This window comes from Triturus cristatus, chromosome 4_1 (assembly GCF_964204655.1).
Source record: "Triturus cristatus chromosome 4_1, aTriCri1.1, whole genome shotgun sequence".
Lineage (NCBI taxonomy): Eukaryota > Metazoa > Chordata > Amphibia > Caudata > Salamandridae > Triturus > Triturus cristatus.
In genome coordinates, this window is record NC_140585.1 from 1,044,783,050 (window position 1) to 1,044,804,743 (window position 21,694).

The 21,694-nt window shown below is 46.9% G+C and overlaps 1 protein-coding gene and 1 non-coding gene across 2 annotated transcripts in view; both read left to right on the top strand.

The window, feature by feature from the left end:
- PMPCB (peptidase, mitochondrial processing subunit beta) overlaps window positions 1-21,694 on the top strand; it is a 266,044-nt gene that overhangs the window by 42,661 nt on the left and 201,689 nt on the right. The window lies entirely within an intron of this gene.
- Window positions 1,727-1,825, top strand: LOC146856035 (small nucleolar RNA U13). The gene has a single exon (XR_014959004.1). It is a non-coding gene; the product is annotated as a small nucleolar RNA U13 (small nucleolar RNA).

Here is a 21,694-nt window from a genome sequence, read left to right on the forward strand (position 1 = left end):
CGCAGCCGACCGCCAGCAGAACTTTGAAAACTCGTGTGCGTCATCGCGATCACTTTCGCTTTCAGAGCGATCGCGATGACGCACGCGCACACACAACTCCCGCTTCTCCCCCACCACATTTTGCATCTCCGGCCACTCGCGCGCGGCCAACGCTTGTTCTTCACTTTTTTGCGCTCTCCGCTCGCCTTAGCCACAGTTTAGGTCATGTGATCGCAGAAGCGGGGCCAAGACCAGCTGGAAACACAGAGAAAGTCAAGAAGCCCCGGAGCACTGAAGCAGCTTTGTCCCCAAGCATCGTGCTTACTTACTCCAAGTTTCTTTACCGAGCGCTTCAGGAACCACCGACCTACATATCCCCCCCACCCCTTCCCCTTCGCTTTGAAGGAATCATACAGCCTTCCCTGCTCCATCCATGGGCAAGGGTCACTGCTGGGCGACTTTACTGCTCATTGCGGGGGTGTCTGTGGCTGCGAGAAAGCGGAATGTACTGCTTATCATCGGTTAGTCGCAGACGACTTCCAAGCTTGTGTTTTTTATTTCAAATATTGTATGGAGTTTGTTGAAATGAGGCACTTAACAGTACGAGTATATCGGTGCACTGGAAAGACAATGCAATGGCGTGTTAGGAGGCTGAGTCAAAGACTTGAATACTAACAGGATATCCCGGTTGGATGATGGTATGCACATTTGCACACAGGCCACGCAGACGATGCAATGACCGACGCGCGACTCGCCTCTGGAGCGTTACACTTCCATAGCTGCCAAGTTTTCCGCTTGGTCATGTGTTTTACGTTTTCAATCCACTTATGTATGCCATTTTAATGATCGTATGTGCGGCTCTGTGATGGACACGCTATTGAAAGAAGATACAGCAATTGCGTGTCTGTAATGAGATAAACTACAGAAACCGCGCCTTTTCTGTAATGTAATGGGTTATAAAAATGCCCTTAAAACCGCTTCACCATCCTTCCTTGCTTTATTTACGGTAACTACCTCACTTCGCATGTCCAACGTAACCCGCTTAAAAGGGGGCCTCTGATGTAAATACAATTGTGTTGCTTAGAAATCAAACTTTGATGTGTGTCCCCTGCACCCGGGACATTAAAAAGGAATTTTAAAAAGTGGCAACAGATAGGTAAGAGGAAGGCAGGGTCGGTCGTAGTTCCCGTTCAGACTGATGCAATGGCTATGTCCCTTGCTCCTGATGCGTCCTAGCAGTGCAAGTGAAGTGGTCGCACCGTAGTACAGCAGGGTAAAGGAACACTCCTGTACAGAGGGTAATTTCTGATAACAGAGACAGATGCCACTGTTAGCGATGTTCAGCTGCACATTTGTATTCTTATAGTAGCTTTTTCCACCTGCTAAAAGTAAATTCGCCACAATTCATCAGCTCTGTCTTAACAGTAACATGCAGGGATCTAAGATAAACATTACATTCTTTAATGAGGCACATTTGCTTAGCAGCATCGGTTGCGTGCATTGCGGCCGGTCTAGCTCTCCCGCTCTCTCTCGATTTTTAGCTACACTGCTGCATATAAATTTGTATAATAATACGACTTTTGATGTACTGGACTCTCTTTTCTGAAAAAACATCACAGGTAACTCGTGATTAGCTTCCAATGTGACCCGGGCAAATGTAGACAGACCACACCGCCACGACATTCTCACCCTCCCATTCATGAGAGAATCGCATGCTCTGGTGTTCCTCCGTTAACCTTTACTTCTGATCCTTCTGGTTCTTGCAAGTGATGAGTGGGTTTTCACGCTTGTACGTGACGTGTGCCGTCCCATCCTTGTTTCGACAGGGCACATTACCTCTCTGAGTTAGAACTAGTGGTCCTTTGGAACAGTTACGTTAAAATTGTTAAAGATAGAATAAATGATTTTAAATAGTTTACTCTGGTTTTTAGAAAAGTTTTAACAACAAAGATCAAATGAAATTGCTTATGTTATCGCACAATTGGGTGAAGATTAACACATTTTACATAAGCCATGCATGTTGTCACAGGAGGTATGTCATATAGGAGCTGACAATGGCATCAAGTGCATTATTTGTAGTCTGGACTAAATGCATATTTATGCTCCACTGAAGGTAAAGATGTAGAGGCACATAAACTCCCGGTGGTGTTAGAACAATACGTTTGTGTGGTACATAATTTTACTTGTATAATCATAGGCTGGATATGAAACAAGAATTAAAAATGCAATAGGTCTCGCCTTTCATTAAGTTAAAGCCATTTGCTATGCTATACAATACCATTAGCAAAGCAAATGGCTTTAACTTGATCAAAGGCGAGACCTATTGCATTGTCAATGCTTGTTTGTAGAGCTGCTTGTCTTGAAGTGGTTTCTCCTGAGGGTTCATTGTTGCCACACCTGCAAAATCTGTCTGATGTTGCATCATGGGCAGTTGTTGCAGCCATTACCGGGCCTGAAATTGGTACAGCCTCGCCATGGCATCCTTTGCATCCGAACACATGCACCACCTCCTGGAAAGTCGGCAGTGACCTCTGTCATGTCATGTGTCCAAGTTGGGCCTAGTATGAAACGTTGCCATTTTTACATTTACATGGATCTTTCCTAAAGTTGCCTTCACTTTTCAAATCGACTTTTGACACACGTTTGCAATCGTGACATTTTGGGTTAGTTTTCTGGGAACACTGACCTTGATTACAGGCATCAGCTTTGCAAGAACACTATCTTATTGCCTTGGCAATGAGAACAAGGCCTACACATACCTTGTGCAAATGTGTTTGTTATTTATGTCCATATGTCAACACATCTGTAGATACAAACAATGGCAGCTTGATCACAATCTCGGCCAGAGGCAAGGATTCTTTTTTCTATATATAAACATTTGTTTCCGGGTATAGTCAGAGAAGGCACTTCTGCTGACTTCAGTGGGCCCTACATGCTGAAGCTTTCGCCCAGCAGCTGACAGGCCTCTCTGTGAGGGGTGTCCAGTTTGTGACAAAGACAGGGTCCTACATTCTTAGCCCCCAGGTAATGGGGGTTAGATGATCCAGTCAGGGGTTTCTTGTCAGAATATACACATACACCCTAGATACGTATGTTAGGGTCTGCATAGTAGGAATACGCCATATCGTTATATTATTTCATATGCTTACATATATATACGGTGTCTCAGCACAATGGTGGAACTTTGCGTTCTGTTCACTATCCTGATGCGTATTGTAACTTTCATCTGCTTCTTTCTATTGATCATTGCAGCACATATATTCTATACGAGAATCACTTTGGTTCAAAAAGCATTGGCAATGTCCCTTTGTGTATTCTTTGTATATTTCTCTGAGCAGAAGAGAGCACGAGAGCATGAGCGAAAGGTTCTAGGTCTGTCACCACGGTTCCTAAGGGAACAGCGTTGTCATGTTCAGTGGTTACCAGAACTGTTCCCTCTCTGTGTAGGTTAGGAGGGCTTATGATGGCACTGTGAGCTGGCTGGTCTATAGGCTAACATATCCTGCAGGTGTGAATAGACTCAGTCTGGCACCATTCCAAAGTTTGTCGTCCACAAATGCACAGTTACTACTGATTAGTAGAGACTACACAACACCACAAATTGTGTAATTTCTTGGTAGCCTACAGTTTTTCACTAGAGTTTGTCTGATAAATGATGTTCAGCCTAAACCTGCAGCAAGAACTTAAGTTTAGTGTCAAGGCCCCGTGGCAGGATCCTTTCAAAGAAGCTTTTTAGCCACAGTCTCTCATTATGACTGTCTTCGTCTTTTGGACCTGAATAATCCTAATCCGAAACTGATAACGTTTTCACTACTGTCATTATAATTGAATGAGTTTGGGTCTGTGTACGGTTTCTGCTTTTTTTTCATATTAGGTAAACTCCTGCCCTGCATGATCTGTTGTGAAGCCCCTTCCTCTGCCTTCTTTTGTCTGCGTCTTACCCCTACCTTCTGCCCTTCATAGTCCTTTGTGAATCCTCCTGCCAACTCCCTCTTACCCACCCTGGGCGTTGTGCGGCCACGAACACTCCTGCTTGCCATGCACGCTCTTCTGTTCTGCCACAGCACCTCCCACCCACCCTGAGTGGTCAGTTGCAGCCTCTGACCCCCTCCGACCTTTCCTCCCTTGTCTGTGTGTGTCATTATAGGGTATTCTACCTTTACTACGCGGTCATTACTTCGTATTACCATTCCTACGCATATTTTATTTTACAGATGCCATTACTTAGCATGCATTTACTACGCATGTTCCATTACTTAGCATGCACTTACTACGCATAATGGAGTTACTGGTCAAATTAAAGTTTTGGGGTGCAGGGGGTATTTTTAGTGTTCGGGGTGCGTTTAAGCTTTTGGGGTGCTAGGCTATTTTTGGGGTTCAGGGTGTGTTTAGGTTTTGGGATACAGAGGTATTTTTAGGGGTCAGGGTGGGCTAGGGTTTTGGGGGATGCAGGGGTATTTTTAGGGTTCAGGGTGCATTTAGGTTTTGGGGTGCTGGGGTAATTTTAGGGTTCAGGGTGCATTTAGGTTTTGGGGTACTGGTGTATTTTTAGGGGTCAGGGTGGGTTAGGGTTTTGGGGTGCATGGGGTATTTTGAGGGTTCAGGGTGCGTTTAAGGTTTTGGGTGCTGGGGTATTTTTGTAGTTTAGGGTGCATTTGGGTTACAGGGGTATTTTTAGGGTTCAGGGTGGGTTGGGGCTTTGGGGTGTAGGGGGTATTTTTAGGATTTTGGGGTGCTGGGGTACTTTTGGGGATCAGGGTGCGTTTAGGTTTTGGGGTGCTGGGATATTTTGAGGGGTCAGGGTGGGATAGGGTTTTGGGGGTAATTTTAGGGTTCAGGGTGCGTTAAGGTTTTGGGGTACTGGGATATTTTTAGAGGTCAGGGTGAGATAGGGTTTTGGGGTGTAGGGGGTATTTTTAGGGTTCATGGTGCGTTCCAGGGGATAGGTTACTATTGCGATTAATTTTGTTGTTTTAAAGTACCAATAACGCGTTGTAACAGTATGCTTAATAATTAACTGCGAAGTAAAAGCATTTTTAATGTATTTGTATGTATTTGCTAAGTAAAAGCATGCGCACTAAAATCATGCGTAGTAATGGTATTTGCGAAGTAAAAACTTTGAAGTAAATACCTGCGGAGTAACGGTATGCTAAGTAACATCATATATTCCATTATAGTCTCACTGTTGCCCTCCATGGTGTGTTATGCTTCCAGTGTGCATCCCGCCTGCCCTCCTTGGTCAGCCTGCTGCTTCTGCCCCCTGCCCTCCGTTTGCCATGGGCAGACCCCTAATCCCTCCCTCCTCCCTCCTGCCTTATCTGGTCTGTTGTCTTGCCCCTGTCCCCTCCCTCATGCCATTCATGGTCCGTTATGCTTTAAGTGTCCCTCCTGTGCGTCCATATGGTCAGCTTGCTACTCTTGCCTCTTTCCCCTCTGCTCTCTGCTATCCATCTGCATGGCCCTCTTCCCTCCCTGTTGTTTTCCTTGGTCCATTGTGCTGCACTGTTGTCACGCTTGTCCGGTGTGGTGTATTGTGCTGCTGCAACCCCTTGACGCTTGCCCTGTAAGGTCAGTTTGGTGCCCTTGCCCATCTCCCTCCTGGCCTCTCTCATCCAAGTCCATGTCCCTACCCCATTGCTCCTGCCTTCTGTAATCCTATGTACCTCACTTGCCAACATCTTGAATTGGGTAAGAGGCAGATTTTGGAGAAAAGAACCCGGGGAATTGATTTTCCTCATAGACTTACATTGACATGGAGGAGATTTTAGGTAGGAGAAAGTTAAAATAAATCCTTTCTGGGCTTAAAAACATCGGGAGTCTCCTGCCTGAATTGGGGCTGTTGGCATGTATGGTTGTACTGCCACTACCTCTTCCTTCTACCCTCAGTGGTCTTTTATATTGCCACAGCTTCTCTTGCCTGTACTGCATGGTTGGTTTGTTGTCCCTGCCCCGCTTTCCCCTGCCCTCCATGCTCCATTGGGCTGCCACTGCCCTTCCCGCCTGCCCAGCGTGGTCAACTTGTAGCCTCTGCACCCCCCTCTATGAGAGGGACTTAGTCCCATAGAAATTATAGTTAGTGCTCTAAACAACTAAAATGAGGACATATTTTCTGAGTTCTCACATCGCGACAAAGCACTTGTAAATAATTTGATATCTTTGTTTTTTTTGTCAAGTTGATCACTTGATTGTATGTTACACTTAAGGAAGTGGATGTGGCGTTATGGCCAGAGCTGCAGACTTTGCAACTGGGGAACCAGGTTTGAGTTTCCACATCAGCACGACATCCTGTGATTATGGGCAAATCACTAAAAACCAAAATGAATGTGTCCTTGTGTAATGTAATCGGGCTATATTTGGGTGATATTTGTGCTATTTTTGGGCTCTTATTTCTCTGATGGCCATCTTGGGAGACTTGTTGTGAAGCTCCCTAATTTCCTCATTTACTGCAGTATCCCCAGTAGAAAATGCTTTCAGTTTTCTATTTCGATTCCATCAAGATGACGTTCAGATGTGCCACACTTTTGGCATACAGTCAGAATGTTGGCACTCTTGATACTGATTTGTACACTTTAGTAAAGCTGCTGATCACCAGGAAGTTAACTGGCAGTCTTCTGCTGTTGGTGTGGCAAGTGCATTTTTTTTCAGGCTGCATGTCAGAATGTTTAAAGGAAAGAGAAAAGGAAGATATTTGAGAACTCACTTAAAATATGTCCTCATTTTTTCTTTATACAACAATAACCATAATTCCTATGACAAACAGAACTACCTCATTTTATTCATTCCTAAATTAAATGTTTTAAGTTTTACCAGTTTGATTCAATCAACATGGCTTCAGGTGCTGTGTTGTAAATAAAGCCAACGCAGAGTCTAAGAATACATAGGTGGTTCTTTATTCAGCCCACCAAGAGACGTGACCATTCCCTTGCCAGCCTCAGAACCAACTGCCCTCCCCATTCAAAACCCAATATTCAGAACAGAACCTTGGTGTTAAGGTTCTGTTCTAACATCATGAATATGCTCCATAATTTTGTCATAAGTAACACTGCTAGCGTTCTAGTTGTTCTTTATAACACTCGGGGAGCTTGCAGTAGAACACAAGAGAATCAACAGTCTGCTTCTGTTGGAAGTGCATGTTTTTTTCTTAGATTGTCAGTTTTCATTTTCATATGGCTGAGAAAGATAAATTTGAAGAAAATATGCTCTCATTTTAGCTTCTGGAGCACCTTCCATAAACTCTCATGGAAAATCATGATAAAAAAAAGTTTTCTCTTAAACATGAGGCTTGAAGTCCCAGGGGCGTGGCTAACGAGCCGATGGCGACGGAAGCGTGAGCTCGGAGCTCCGCGCCGGCCCAGCTCATTATCCTGTTTTAATCGCTGCTGCCTCGGATCCGGGGGCATGTACTTGGGCCCCACTGAGACTGGGGGAGCCTGGTCCTGTTTTCAGGCCGACCTGAGAACCTAGGGAGCCGTGCTGTTCGTGTGGAGCAGTCGTGGCGGTGCCGGCCTGGAGCACTCAAGATGGCGCTGATCGCTACTCCGGAGTTATTGCCGCCGCGGCTACGAAGTGGGCCTTGCTGATCTCGAGGCCTGCCCTTTTGTGTGCTGAGTGGACCGCTGCTGTGTCACGGCTGCCTGTGAGGAGCGGTACCTGATTTGACTTTTCCCAGCGTGGGGAGCCCCGTGCTGCAGCGGGGCCCGCCGGTGCCCCCCAGCATCCTTGGAGGCTGGATTGAAGCGGATGCCCACGCCGGCACCTTGCTGTTTTGGGGGATATCGGAGGGGGCCCTCCCCTGGACTCACAGCCCACAAGGTATTTGTTACCTGTTGGACCGATCTGCTTTGAGATCGTTGCCGTTTTCTGGCTGCTGCGGCGGATGGCGATCGGCCGGTGGGGCACTGTTGGAGTTCCTGGCCCCGGCCCTGTCCCTGGGGGTTGCGCAGCGAGCTTCCGCTAATGGGCATGGACTGAAGCCATGGTGCGGCTGTGTGCCCTGGTTTGAGCGAGTGCTGCTACGCCTGCTGGGGGTGAGAGACCTTCACCTGGGATGGCTTTCTCTTGGTGCCATGCACCCTGTGGGCAAAAACCTTGACTGCGGGGACCTCCGCTCTGTGACCCCACGCTCTGAAGTGGGGAGTGACTCGTCTTTGAGTGCCACCACGGAGCCACTGGGCCATTTGGGGGAGAACTGTGTTGGATGGCAAGACGCCCGGGCCCCAGTCTTCTTGGTGCTGGTGCACTGCGCTACTCGTTGAGAAGGAGCTAGGACACGCGCCCTCGCAGTGAATTGTGACTCTGCTCTTGGCTTTGCGGGTGGCGGGGGGACATGTGAGTCGGGACCCGCCGCACCACATAGACAATCAACAGGGGTGAAGATTGAGCGCTGTTCTCACCTTGGTATAGGACATGACCACTCGCATTTGGTTCACGGGCTGCGGGGGTAGGCACTGCTGCCCTTCAGTGTCTGGCTGGTGACCCTGCACTCCTAGAGTTATGGGGAAACCAAGGGGCAAGCAGACGGGGTTCCCTGGACCCTGGTAACTCTGCATCGGACTGCAGGAGGCAAGATTCTCCTGAACCCCCGGTGGACACTTTAGTTCAGCAACAGTTAGCCCAGATGTTGCAGGCGATAGCGGACACTAAAGACACCCTACACCAGAACATTGCGAATGTAGCGGTGGGACTGGCGCTACTCCGTGCGGTGCATACTAAACTGGCTGACCGGGTGAAGCAAACGGAGGCGTCCCTGGAGGGCATGGCGCCGGTGCAGCATTCCCTCACTGCTCAGATGGGGGATATCACCCACAGGGTTCAGACACTGGAGAAGAGAAGTGAGGATGCCAAAGGGCGCAATCGTAGGAATAACATACGCGTGCTAGGTCTGCCAGAGGGAGTGGAAGGTACTAACTTGATTGACTACCTGAAGGACTGGCTTCGTGACGTAGTGACACCTGCTGGATTGACTCAGTTCTATACTCTGGAGAGGGCCCACAGGGTCCCTGCCCGACCTCCAGCGCCGAGGAGGCCTCATCGGCCGGTGGTCGCCCGACTGCTTCACTATAAGGACAGGGATCTCCTACTGCAGAAAGCACGCACCTCAGGACCCTATATAATGGACAATTGCAAATTGTCACTCTTCCCTGACTATACGCTGGATGTCCAGCGCCGCTGCATGTCTTTCCTGGCAGTCAAGAGGGCTTTGCGCGACGAAGGGCTGCAGTACTCCTTGATGTTTGCGGCATGACTACAAATAGCTTTAGATGACAAGACTCACTTTTGTGATGATCCCAAGGAGGCGTGGGACTGGATTGAATCCTACAAAACTGGCCATGGACCTGCAGAGCGACGCAATGAACCTGCCATGGAGGAACAGTGCCTGCGAAGATCGCGGCGCACAAGGCGAGGACGCACTGTTCTGCAGGCGCCTAGTGCTTCCCAGACAGAGAAGGAGAGGTCGGCCGCACTGCAGGCGGTGTCGGAACTCTTTCAGGATCGTCAACTGTCGTCTGGAGCGGACACTGGGTCGGAGAAGGTGTCAGATGGTTCCCCTTCTGAGGAGTCAAATGCTGCCAGTGTTACTTTGCCGCATGTTACCCCGGGAACAGCTGATGAGATTATTTGACTGCTCCATTGCCTTGTTCTAATTCTGCTTCGGTCTTTTTCTTCCTCCTTCTCTGTTGTTTGCCCACTACTTTGATCTACTGATGCTGCATTGTCATTTTTTGCACTACTGGGTGGCTGCAGGGGTGGGGCGGGATCTGTATCAGTTGTGGTTCGCCCTCGGACGCGGGGCATTGTATTCTATTTGGGGCATGGCGCTGTTCTGTTAGTGATACCTTAGCGAGATAACGCCGGTTCACAGCCGCCTCCCCTTGATACTCTGTAGTTACTGGAGGGTACTGTGTGTTTAGCTAGTTTGGATGGGGACTAGTGTTTTAGTGCTTGTTCTGGGGCTGGGGAGTTCGGGGTTTTCTTTTTCTTTATATTGGGCAGTTCAGGGGCCTCGGCGTGTCACTTTTTGGAGCCCATTCGGGTGCTGTACAATGTGGTATCATGGGGTCACTACTTGAACTGAGATGTTTATCATGGAATGTCAGGGGCATACATACAATGGTGCGGCGGCACAAGGTACATGCTTACTTAGTGCGCAGAGGAGTTCAAATAGATGGAGGGGGGGGGGGGGGTCAGATTTTCTACACAACGTATTCTACTTTCGCGCGAGGAGTGTTGATTTGGGTCAGGGCGGGGTGTGTGTTTACAACCAGTGCAGATAGCAGATCCGGAGGGAAGATATGTAGTGGTTGCGGGCTGCCTTAATGGTAGGGATCTGGTACTGAGTAGTATTTATGCAGCCAACACGGAACAGCTGGCCTTTTTTACTCAACTGTCTGGGAAGCTGGCATCTTATCTGACTGGCTCAGTGATTATGGGTGGGGATTTTAACTCTATCCCTGATATTTCCTTGGATAGGTCGCATCCGCCTCTCCCTGAAGCACCTATCCATAAAGTCTCAAATGCCAGAAGGGATTGGCAACTTAGGTGGGGATTAGTTGACACCTGGCGGGCACTTCATCCGGAGGAGCGCGATTATTCTTTCTTCTCAGCGCTACACGAGCTCCATATTAGGCTGATGTGATACTGTGTTCCCCAGACATACATGCGGTAGTTAAACATAGTGAATATCGCACTACAACATTGTCAGATCATAATCCACTCCTTCTAAAGTTTCATTGGTCCCAAGTGCGCCCCGCAATTCCAACTTGGCGCTTACACCCAGACCTCCTAGAAGATCAGGTCTTACGGGAGGTGGTGGGGGCAGGTATTACTCAATATTTCCTTGAGAACGCGGGCACGGTGTCCTCGACCGCAGTAGAGTGGTATGCCTTTAAGGCTGTGCTGAGGGGTCACTGTATTGCTAATATGGTGGGGGTGCGTAAGACACTACTGGAAGATATAGAGACTGCGGATCAGCGCTTGCGCGCGTCGGAACATGCCCGGCCCGAACTACCTAGTGGGCAGCAGGACTTGCTGGAGGCAAGGGAGGCGGTCGCCGTACAGGTTGAAAGGCTGCGCTGTTTTGATTATAAAAGATGTATAGCACGCAGAACGTGATAAATCTGGTACTTTGTAGGCTTGATTAGACAACCCTGCCCGGAGGGGGATGGTTATTTTGGAATTGTGTAGCCCGACGGGGGAACTTTCTTATACCCAGCAGGGGATTAATGATCAGTTTCTTGCCTATTATATGGCTCTTAATCAGAGCAATGTGACGCTGAATGACGACGCCCTTGGAGTTTTTAACTATGGCCAATCTTCCACACCTTGATGAGACGCAGGCCGAACTCCTAGGTCAGGATATAACGTTAGGGGAGCGATAAAGCATATGGCAAAGAAAAAGACACCTGGGGCCGATGGACTGCCGATCGAGTTTTATCTGACCTATATTGATCTCATGGCTCCTAAGCTAGTGTCTCTTTATAATGAGGCGAAGGGTGCGGGTGTACTACCTGTCTCTACCCGTGAGGCCACATTATCCCGTTGCTGAAGCCAGGGAAGTCACCTTCTCATAGAACCGCTTATCACCCACTATCCATGCTCACCACTGACTATAAGATTCTGAGTCGGATCCTAGCGACTCGATTGCTCCCGCACATGGTACAATTAGGGGACAGGGATCAGGCGGGGTTCATTCCAACACGGAACACAGCCATTAATGTGAGGCACCTACTTCACATATTGGAAGCTGATACCTACCCGACGGCATCTGCCGCCATTTTATCAGTTGACATAGAAAAAGCGTTTGACAGTCTAGAATGGCCATACTTATTTCAAGTCATGCGCAGTTTTGGCTTGGGCAATACTTTTGTGGCTTGGACGGCGTTGTTATACAAATCTTACACTGCTCGGGTTAAGACAGGTGGCCTGAACTCGGCTGCTTGTTGTATGAGATGCGGGACGCGGAGTATTGATGCTTGACGTACCTTGGGACCCGCATTTATCATACGCCGGCCGACCTGCTGGAAGGCAATGTGGGTAGTGCTATTCGGAGTCTTAAAGGTAACCTGGAATTTTGTGGGACCTTAACTCTCTCAGTAGAAGGCCGAGTGGCCCTTCTTAAAATGGTGGCTCTCCCTCGGTTATTGTATTATTTTCGAACCTTACCAATCTGGATACCTGCGTCGATTTTTAAACAACTTCACTCAATGATCACAGGTTTTCTTTGGGCGGCTGGCAGGCGACGGGTGGCACTGAAAACTCTGAGGCCGAAGGCTGATAGTGGGTTGGCGGTGCCTGACTTTGAGACATACTATTTGGCAGCCCACTTACAGTGGCTTACACAAGCAGTGGCGCTGGAATTTCAGGTTTCGGCCGAGCGGGATGAGGGGCGGGTTTCAGGACAAGTGCTGTCTTGTATTATTTTACAGCTGCCTTTATGGCTACTGACGCTTACTAATGAGTTACGGACGTTTCGGCTTTGCTGGAACAGAAGTCAGCGAAGGGTGCAGATTGCACGTCCCTCTGCCTCAGAGATCCCTTTAGCCATGTGTACTGCTCTCCCGCATGGGGGCAACTGGGCGGTGTTGACTGACTGGGGGGAGAAGGGTTTCTGCTTCACTCGCTCTGGTCTTGGCCATCCAAAAGCACTGGAGGGAGGGGTTGTCAGAGCCACGTACCTCCATGGCTTGTCAGTACGTTGTAATGGCGACAGGGACCTTTAACGCAGTTCCTTGCCTATATAGGCATATGACGTGCGAGGCGCTGACTCCGCTGCGGGAACTGCAGCAGAAATGGGAGGAGGCCTTGGGTAAAGAGATCACAGAGAAGGTGTGGGCTGAATTGGTTGAGAAGGTTTCGAAAAGTACTAGAAATGCCCGCTTCCAACTGGTGCACTTTTTCATACTGCATAGGGCGTACCTCACCCAGGCTAAAATTAACACATACTTTGACACAGACACAGTGCTGCGCTCACTATGCAACATGGAGGGTGCGGACTTCCGCCATACGTTGTGGGACTGTCCCCAACTTGGGACGTATTGGGAGGCGGTGGTTTCGCTATCGTGTGACATTACTGAAAGGGCGATTGGACCCGCTATAGGCCCTTGCTTGCTGCACTGGTTTCCCCACACATCCAAGACCAAGATCACTAGCAAAATTTTGGACTTGGGTCTTCTTCTGGCCAAAAGAGACATTACATTGGAAGTCTAGGCGGGGCCCCAGCATTCAGAGGTGGAGAGCTGACCTTCTTAGATGGGCGAAATGCGAGGGCACAGTTAGATTGAAGCTGGCAAGCCGAGCGAACAGCGACAAAGCTTTGGAGGTCGCGAGGACAAGGGAGGCAATGGTGCTCTTACTGAAAGCCCCGGACACTGAGTTAGATGTGAGCTCTACGGCGGGTGCCCTGGCTATTTCGCCCTGATCAATATATATTCCATACCTGGTTGTCTATACCTATCACTGTTGTTTTGGTGTTCCTTGATACACATCCCATGCTATCTGTTTTGCGACCTTTTATGCCCTATCCTGATGCTCTTATAATGATTGCTCTGTGTGACACGCCGGGGAGGAGGGAGGGATAAGAGGGTGGGGGGTTTAGTTTTGTTTTGTTTTATTTTGTTCTATGGCTACGATGTTGCTCATATGTCTCTCAATTATTATTGCTTATTGCTGCAATGCTTCTTCCTCATTTATCTGATTATCGCATGGTGCTCTTATATTGGGGATTGGCACACAAACCTGTTATCTGTGTATATGTAATTTGCATCTGGTTGCGATCAGAGACTGTATTCGCCTAATGGGCTCTTGTTAGCCTTTGTATCCTGTTTACGTTTGGATGCGTTTGTTTGGAAATTAATAAATATATTTAAAAAAAAATGATGCATGAATTCCCAGCAGAAGGCTTTTTCAGAGGGTCAAATAGCATCAGAACACACCACAATTCCTAAAATTAGTATAGTACCATCAACAAATGATATGTATTGTAACTAAAATCTGTTATCATCCTTTATACATTCTCCTTTGTGTGACTCTCAAAACCTGCCGTTCACTACAATGCATTTCAATGGGGTGCTATCATGTATATTGTTCTCAAGATGGCTGCCTAAACTTCCTGATTGAATTGTTAGCAGCCAATCAGACCCCACCTGTGCTTAGCCTTCGCCCAGATATACAAATGTGTTTTTCCTTTAATATCTCCAAAACTACTGAACGTATTTACACCAAATGACAAAAAGCGTGAACTCCGAAACAAAAGCTACCTTTCTGCCAAATTTGGTGTAATTCCTTCCAGTGGTTTGGGCTCAATGGGGAAAAACATGGGAAACACACTTTTTTTGATCCCCCTTTTTCCCAGCCCCCGCTTGACTGATAACCCCAAAACTTTCCATGCACTGGGGCTCTGTTTGTGAAGATTCATCAAACGGTGCCAAAGATATAGGCAAGGCAAAAAACGCTTTTCCTATGGAAACATGGTCCTAACTATAACTACCTACTGGCGACCGTCAGTAGGTAATTTGCTCCGCTATCAGTATGTGGTATTGCTTATCCCGGAATGCTGCTACCTGCAGCCAGCAGGAGGGGAAACCTAAGAAAGGTCTAGTCCATCCTAATGTAAGAAAAAGCGGATCGTGATTGGATACAACCGTGCTTAAATATTTTGTGTCATTGGCAGATAGAGCTGTGGCTCCATCCCTGAAAAACCTGTCAAGGTGGGTATTGATAGCATGCACTGGAGAATAGAATGAGAACTCCCTGTCCTTCAAATGAAGCACCCTCCAAATATCCTGGCGCTGCCAGTGCCCTATCCAATATGGGAATTTAGCCACCAGTACTATTGCTTGTGACCCTACTGTGGGAGGATGTAACCTCTTTCTCACAATAAAGAACCATATTGAAGTCTACCACCCCCAACTCCCCGCCGATGCCTGGAAGCACAAGCACATTAGACCCAGCGCATCAAGGAAGTCTGTCTGGTGCACTTTGCATGCATGTATACTCACCAGCACTGTAGACCTGCCATCAACAGTGCACTACAATATTGTATATTTGCCTTCAACATCAATCATTGACTCAAGTACAAAGTATGGAACCACTGATCTCGGCGTGCCTCTAGAGTAAGCTGAAAACGTATTACATTGTAACTGCCCATGCCATTTTCTTTTCAACCTTAATAATTACAATGTGATCATGTGTGTCTCCTGTAGACAATCTATTTGTTTGCTATGTCACTTCTGGACATAAAAGACACAGTGTCGCTTAGTCTGGGAGACTAAAGCACTTACATTCCAAATTATAGATTGAGGATTATCGAACATCCTTATGCCTGGTAAGAGTCATGCATATGAGCGGCCCGCAGGGTTCCTCATCCTTAGTGCTAGACAGATGGTGGCCTCCCACCTGTCATGAAAGATGGTCCGTAATACTAAGTACTCCCAAAAGTGTTATCACCCCCCTCCCCCATCCTCTTCACCCATCAAGATGTCACCCTCCATAGGACCCAACTGCGGCAAAGGTTCCAGAACTATCCAGGTTATTCAGTGACAAAACAGAAACCAGGTAACTCAACATGTCCATCGGAACAATCAAAGCACAAAGTGCGAAGCAATATAGGCCTGTGCTGCAAACGTTAAACTCCGTGGGCTAAAGGCAGCACACCTGTGACATAACCTGCTCAAACTTTAATATTATATATCTATATATCTATATATCTATATATCTATATATCTATATATATATATATATATATATATATATATATATATATATATATATATATATATATATATATATATATATATATATTCTACTGGCGGTCGCCAGTAGATAGTTATAGTTAGGACCGTGTTTCCACAGGAAATCCACAACATTCTATTTGGAATAACTTTGGCGCCGGTTGAGGAATCCTCGCGAAATTTTCAAAATAGGTGGGGCGCTCCGCTCGTACCCTAAAAGTCTCGGGGGGGATTCGTCAAGTGGGGGCTGAGAAAAAAGGGGGGTCCCAAAACGCGTTTTTCCCATACAATTTTCCATAGGGACCTTTAGTCCAAGGTACAGCCCGAACGGCTGAACAGAATTATTTGAAATTTGGCAAAGAGGTAGTCCTCAGGTCAGGGAAGTGCCTTTTGCAGGTCTGGTGTCAATCTGTTCAGTAGTTCCTGAGAAAATCAAAAGTAAAATCGTATACATATGTGGGCGGAGCCTAACCACACATCTCATCCTGAGATCTGATTGGCTGTCAGCACTTCATCCAAGAAGTGTTGGCAGCCATCTTGGGACCAATATACATGATAGCACCTCATTAAAAAGCATTGCAGTTAATAGAAGGTTTTAAGACTTTAGTTACATTATAAATCATTTGTTGATGGTACCATACTCATTTTAGGAATCGTGGTATGTTCTAAGGTGATTTCACCATGTGAAAAAGCCTTTTGCTGGGATATCATGATTGAGAGAAAAATATTTTCTCATGCTTTTCCCACAGAGGTTTGGAAGGGGATCTATAAGCTAAACTGAGAGCTTATTTTCTGTAAATTCACATTATCTTTCTCAGTCATGTGAGAATGAAGTCTGACATTCTCAGTAAAACATGTACATCCAACAAGGGCAGAGACTGTCAGTTGATTCCTTTGTGTTCTACTGCAGCTTCCCAGAGTGTTCCAAGGAACAACTAGAGCGCTAACAGTCCTACTTATGATAAACGTATGGCACACCTGAAGCCATCTTGCTTGGATTAAAGTGGTAACTCTTAAAACATTTAATTTAAAAAGGAACAAAATGAGGGGGTTCTTTTTTCCATAAAAAGTATGATTAGTGCTGCAGAAAGAAAAATTAGGGCACATTTTGAGTGACTTCTCAAATCCTCTTCTATTTCATAAAAAAATTCTGACATGCAGACTGAAACATGCACTTTTAATACCAGGAGCAGACTTCGATGGTGAACAGTAGTTTTACTACAGTGATCTAATGAGCAACTAGAGTGCTAACATTCAGAATTTATGGCAAATGTGTGACATATCTGAATACCTTCATGATGGAATCAAAGGAAAAAACTGAAAGTATTTCCTACAGAGGAGACTGCAGTACATGAGGAAATTAGGAAACTTCATAACAAATAAATCTCCCAAGATGGCCACCGGAGACAAAAGAGCCCAAATGTAGCCCAAATATAGCCCAATGACAGAAATGTGCAAAACACTTATTATTTTGTGTTTTTGCAGTGTTATATAGTGCAACTTGTCAGGTATTGGAGTGCTTTACATGAGCATTGGTTACATAACACAAGATCAAATTTATTTTGGTTGTAGACATGGGGAGACTAAGTGATTTGACCAGAATCACAGAATGTCGAGCTGAAGCAGAAACTCCAACCTGGTTCCCCAGTTGCAAAGTCTGCAGTTCTGGAAGTAACACCACATCCTCTCCCCTAAGTGCAACATTTAATTAAGTGGTCAACTGGATAAAAAAACATAAAGGTAACAAATAATTTAAAAGTGCTTTGTCGCTATTTGAAAACTCAGAAAATATGTCCTTATGTTAGTCTTTTAGAGCACTAACCATAATTTTGATGCCAATAAGACCCTCTCATATATGTAATTTCTAAAGGAAATGCTCTAGGTATTACAGTTTTGATTACATCAAGATGACGTCAGGCATTCCACACTTTTGTAATAAATATAGAATGTTAGCAATCTAGTTGTTCATTAGGATACTGTTGAGAGGCAGAGGCCAGGGGCACGGACTCTGAAAATTGAAGGCATTTAGGAGGGTGCAAAGGCAGCAATTTAACCACACTGAGCAGGCAGGAAGGGCCGTGGCAGCACAACAGACTATGGAGGGCAGTGGAAAGGGGGGCAGGGGCAACAAACCAACAATACAGGACTTGCAAGAGAGGCTGTGGCAATGTAATAGACCATTGTGGGCAGAAGGAAGAGGCAATGGTAGTACAACCATACATGCCAACAGACCCGATTCAGCCAGGAAACGTCCAATGTTTTTAAGCTCAAATGGGCTTTATTTGATCTGTTTCCTGTCTACAATCTCCTCTTTTTCAATGTAACTCAAAGGGGAAAATCAATACCCCAGTTTTTTTTTCAAAATCTCCCTCTTACCAAGGTCAAAATGTTCGCAAGTATGGTACATTGGATCATGGAAGGAAATGGGGTAGGGACATGGACTTGGATAACAGAGGACAGGAGGGACATGGAGAGGTGCACCAAACTGACCCTGCAGGGCAGGCATCAGGGTTTGCAGCAGCACAATACACCACACAGGGCATGCGGGACGGGAGTGCAGCACAACAATCCATAGAAAGCAAGAGGGAGGGGACAGGACCATGCACATGGACAACAGAGAACAGAGGGGCAAGAGGCAATGGTAGCTAGCTGACCATAATGGACAGACAGGAGAGAAAGCTGCAGCATAACAGACCATAAAGGGAAGGAGGGACGGATCAGGGGCATTACAATGGAACAGACAAGACAGGAGGGAGGGAGTAGGGGTCTACACATGTAAACAGAGGGCTGGGGGCAAGGGGGCAGGGCAGGAGCAGCAAGATAGCCATGGAGGTCAGGCAGGATGGGCACTAGAATCAAGACACACCATGAAGAGCAACAGTGAGACTGGGATGTCATACAAACAGACCATGGAGGGAAGGTGGGAGGGGTTCAGGGGCAGCTAACTGACCACACAGGGAAGGTGGGAGGGGCCATGGCAGCACAGAAGACCATGCATGGCAAGTGGGAGTGCTAGTGGCAGCACAATGGCTATGATGGGCAAGAAGGAGGGTGCAGGGGCATGCACAAAGGATGATGGAGGATAGAAGGGAGGGTCAGGACCTGTGCACAGACAAAGTTCAGGGGAAGGGGCCTCACAACAGACCGCACGGAGCAGGCAGGAGGAGCAGTTGCAGCACAACAGACCAGAGAGGGCAGAAGGGTGTGGCAGTACAATGGACCATGTAGGACAGGAGGAAGAGGAAAGGGGCATGGCATGTGGACAGGCAGGGTGGAGGTGGCAGGGACAGGTTACAGTCATCTGACAATGCTAGGCAGCTGGGAGGGGAGTGGCAGCTCAACAGAACACTGAGTAGATAGGAGTGGCAGGTCCATGGAACATGGTGGGCAAAAAGGATGGAGCAGGGGCATGCACAAAGACATCGGAGGGCAGGGGGAAGGAGAATAGGTGCAGCAAGCTAAGCACAGAGTTTAAGCAGGAGGTCAATGATGGGGCATAGAATTGGGCAATGGAGGGCAGGAGGAGTGGACTGGTACATCATACTAAATTGAGGGCAGTGGCAGCACATCAGACCATGCATGGCAGGAGGGAGGAGGCTAGTCCATGGATTCACACAACAGAGGATAGGGAGGAGGGGGATGGGGCAGCAAGCTAACTGTTCAGAGAAGGCGGGTATTAGGAACTTTATTGTTTTTAAAACGTGTGTCTGTGCGAACTACTTAAAATATGAACAAGTATGCAGCATAATCTCACTTTTATTCAGGAAGAAGAGGACGTTTGTGACTGTGACTCCAGGCTCACTTGGCAGAAACACCCCCTGACCCTCCACCCCCTATCGCAAAATGTAATGCCCGTGAAAAGGGTAGGTGAACACAGTGTTATATAGAACATAGTCCTGAGAGCACAATTGAAAATGAAAACTAGATATAGTGTATGGTATAAACTATGCACCAAAAAGTGTGAGATAGCACAGGCACTAGCGCGTGCTATGCGATATGCGCCTTGGAGTGTAATATGCACAGGGCATTGTTGTGTAACCTAACTAGTCTCTAAAGTTGTAATATAAAATATGTGCTGGGGAGTATAACGTTGCATATGCACTGTGACAAAGATATGGATCCCAGATTGTAATATGTATGGCATAGCACTGTGCGTTATAACATAGGCATCGAGGAAGGCACGTTAGATGGGGCAATATAACCCGTGCGAAGACAAGTGTGGCATGACATATTCACGGGGTGGTGTTACAGTGCACATGAGCTAGAGAGTGTCATAGCATATGCACTAGCTAGTGGAATACAACACAGAGGTGTGTGGCACTCCGCAGGCAATGGTGGGTGTAACACAGCATTGGGCTCTGCCAGGAGCGCGCTGTGACTCTCAAGTGATGTTCGTCCCCTTTCCAGAGAGTAAAATAAAAAGTATTACACATCCGGCAGTGGATGTGTGTTTTATTAACCGTGAGGGAGGTTTCTTGCATAGTTTTGGTCGAATTTTTGTCGAATCCCCTTTGAATGGCTTGGTGTGCATGTGTATTAAATGTGCCCGTCAATAGCTACCCATGTTTGTATAAATAAACGACAAGGGTGTCTACCGGGATTAGGCACGGTAGGGCATCAGACATGTCAGAGCTTCACTAGTGGTGTAAATACATTCCACGTGGATTCATTGTATGCATAGTCGCCTTTTAATGAATATCACGCAAATAGTCATGGTGATAGGTACGTACGGTTTGTCCAGCATGTCCTAGGTGTGTCTATAAATATATATTTTTAAAAAATAATAAAAAACAGTGGCCGGCCCTGGGGATTGGGGTCAAAAAAATATAATTAGGAGACCGGCTGTACTGCTCGATTTTCCCGGCCCTATTGTGTTGATGGGTGATTAGGGTGACTTCAGTCTCTTTACCATTCAAGCCTAAGGGTTAGAGTAGTGAATGAAGTCTATTTACTAGGCACTTCGACATGATCCTGTGTTCTTCCCCATAGATTAGGGCTTGCACACATATCCTAGGGGATAGATTCGTTAGTATTAGGGATAACCTGCCCTGTAGTGAGGGTATTTCATGGAGCCGTGCTGAATTCAGGCCTGGTAGGCCTCAAACGGGAGAGACTCCATCTTTCTTTCTGCTCCGGCAGCTTGAGATGCTTCTAGGTTAAAGGGGATGTTTTAGTTATGAGGTGTTATTCGCTTGGAGAGAACCGGTTCAGACCGGCCCTTATCGAAGGATTGTATTTTTCTTCATGCCGAAGACGCTACATCAGGCCAGCCGGCTGTTAAAGTGTCCTTGGCACGGGGAGGTACAAGAATTTGGTGGGCGGCAGGTTACGGGCCGGAATTTTCCATGAGGAAATGCACCTCTATATTAGTAAAAGTCTGAGGCAGTTACGAGGCACTTACTTCAGTCCGTAGGCGGCATCTAGCCGTTAGCAGTAAAGCTACTACTTATTCCAGGGAAGACAGATGACAAACTTGAAGGCGGAGAAAAACCGAGAGACAGATACTCTTCTAGCAGAATTGCCAGAGAGGAGAGAGTAGCCGATGAGGAAGAGGTCCCAGTGACTCGGAGAAGGGAGCTACGGAGGTGTGATCTCCAGACGAGCCGAGGCACAGACGAGAAGGGAACCTAGATGACCATTGAATGCAGGCTACACACGACTAAGGTGATGTCGACCCCCTTTCTTATTAGAGTGTACAACCTAATCTTTCACTTTTCTTTGCAGGTTATGTGTTACACAGTAATGTTGTGTGATTGCGTATATAATAAATAATAAAGTATCCAGTTTGTAGTGAATCAACATGTGCTGCGTGTTCTTGTACAAGAGGGTAGCCTATTCTTCTAGTCAGCTGTGACTTGACATGAACAGATGTTAACCCTGATCAGGTAAGTGGTAGCTGAATAAGGGAGAGAGGAACCCCTCGAACCAGAGAACAGGTTGTGCTCAAACTGGCAGTTCTTATGTGATCTGGTAAATAGTAAAAGTGA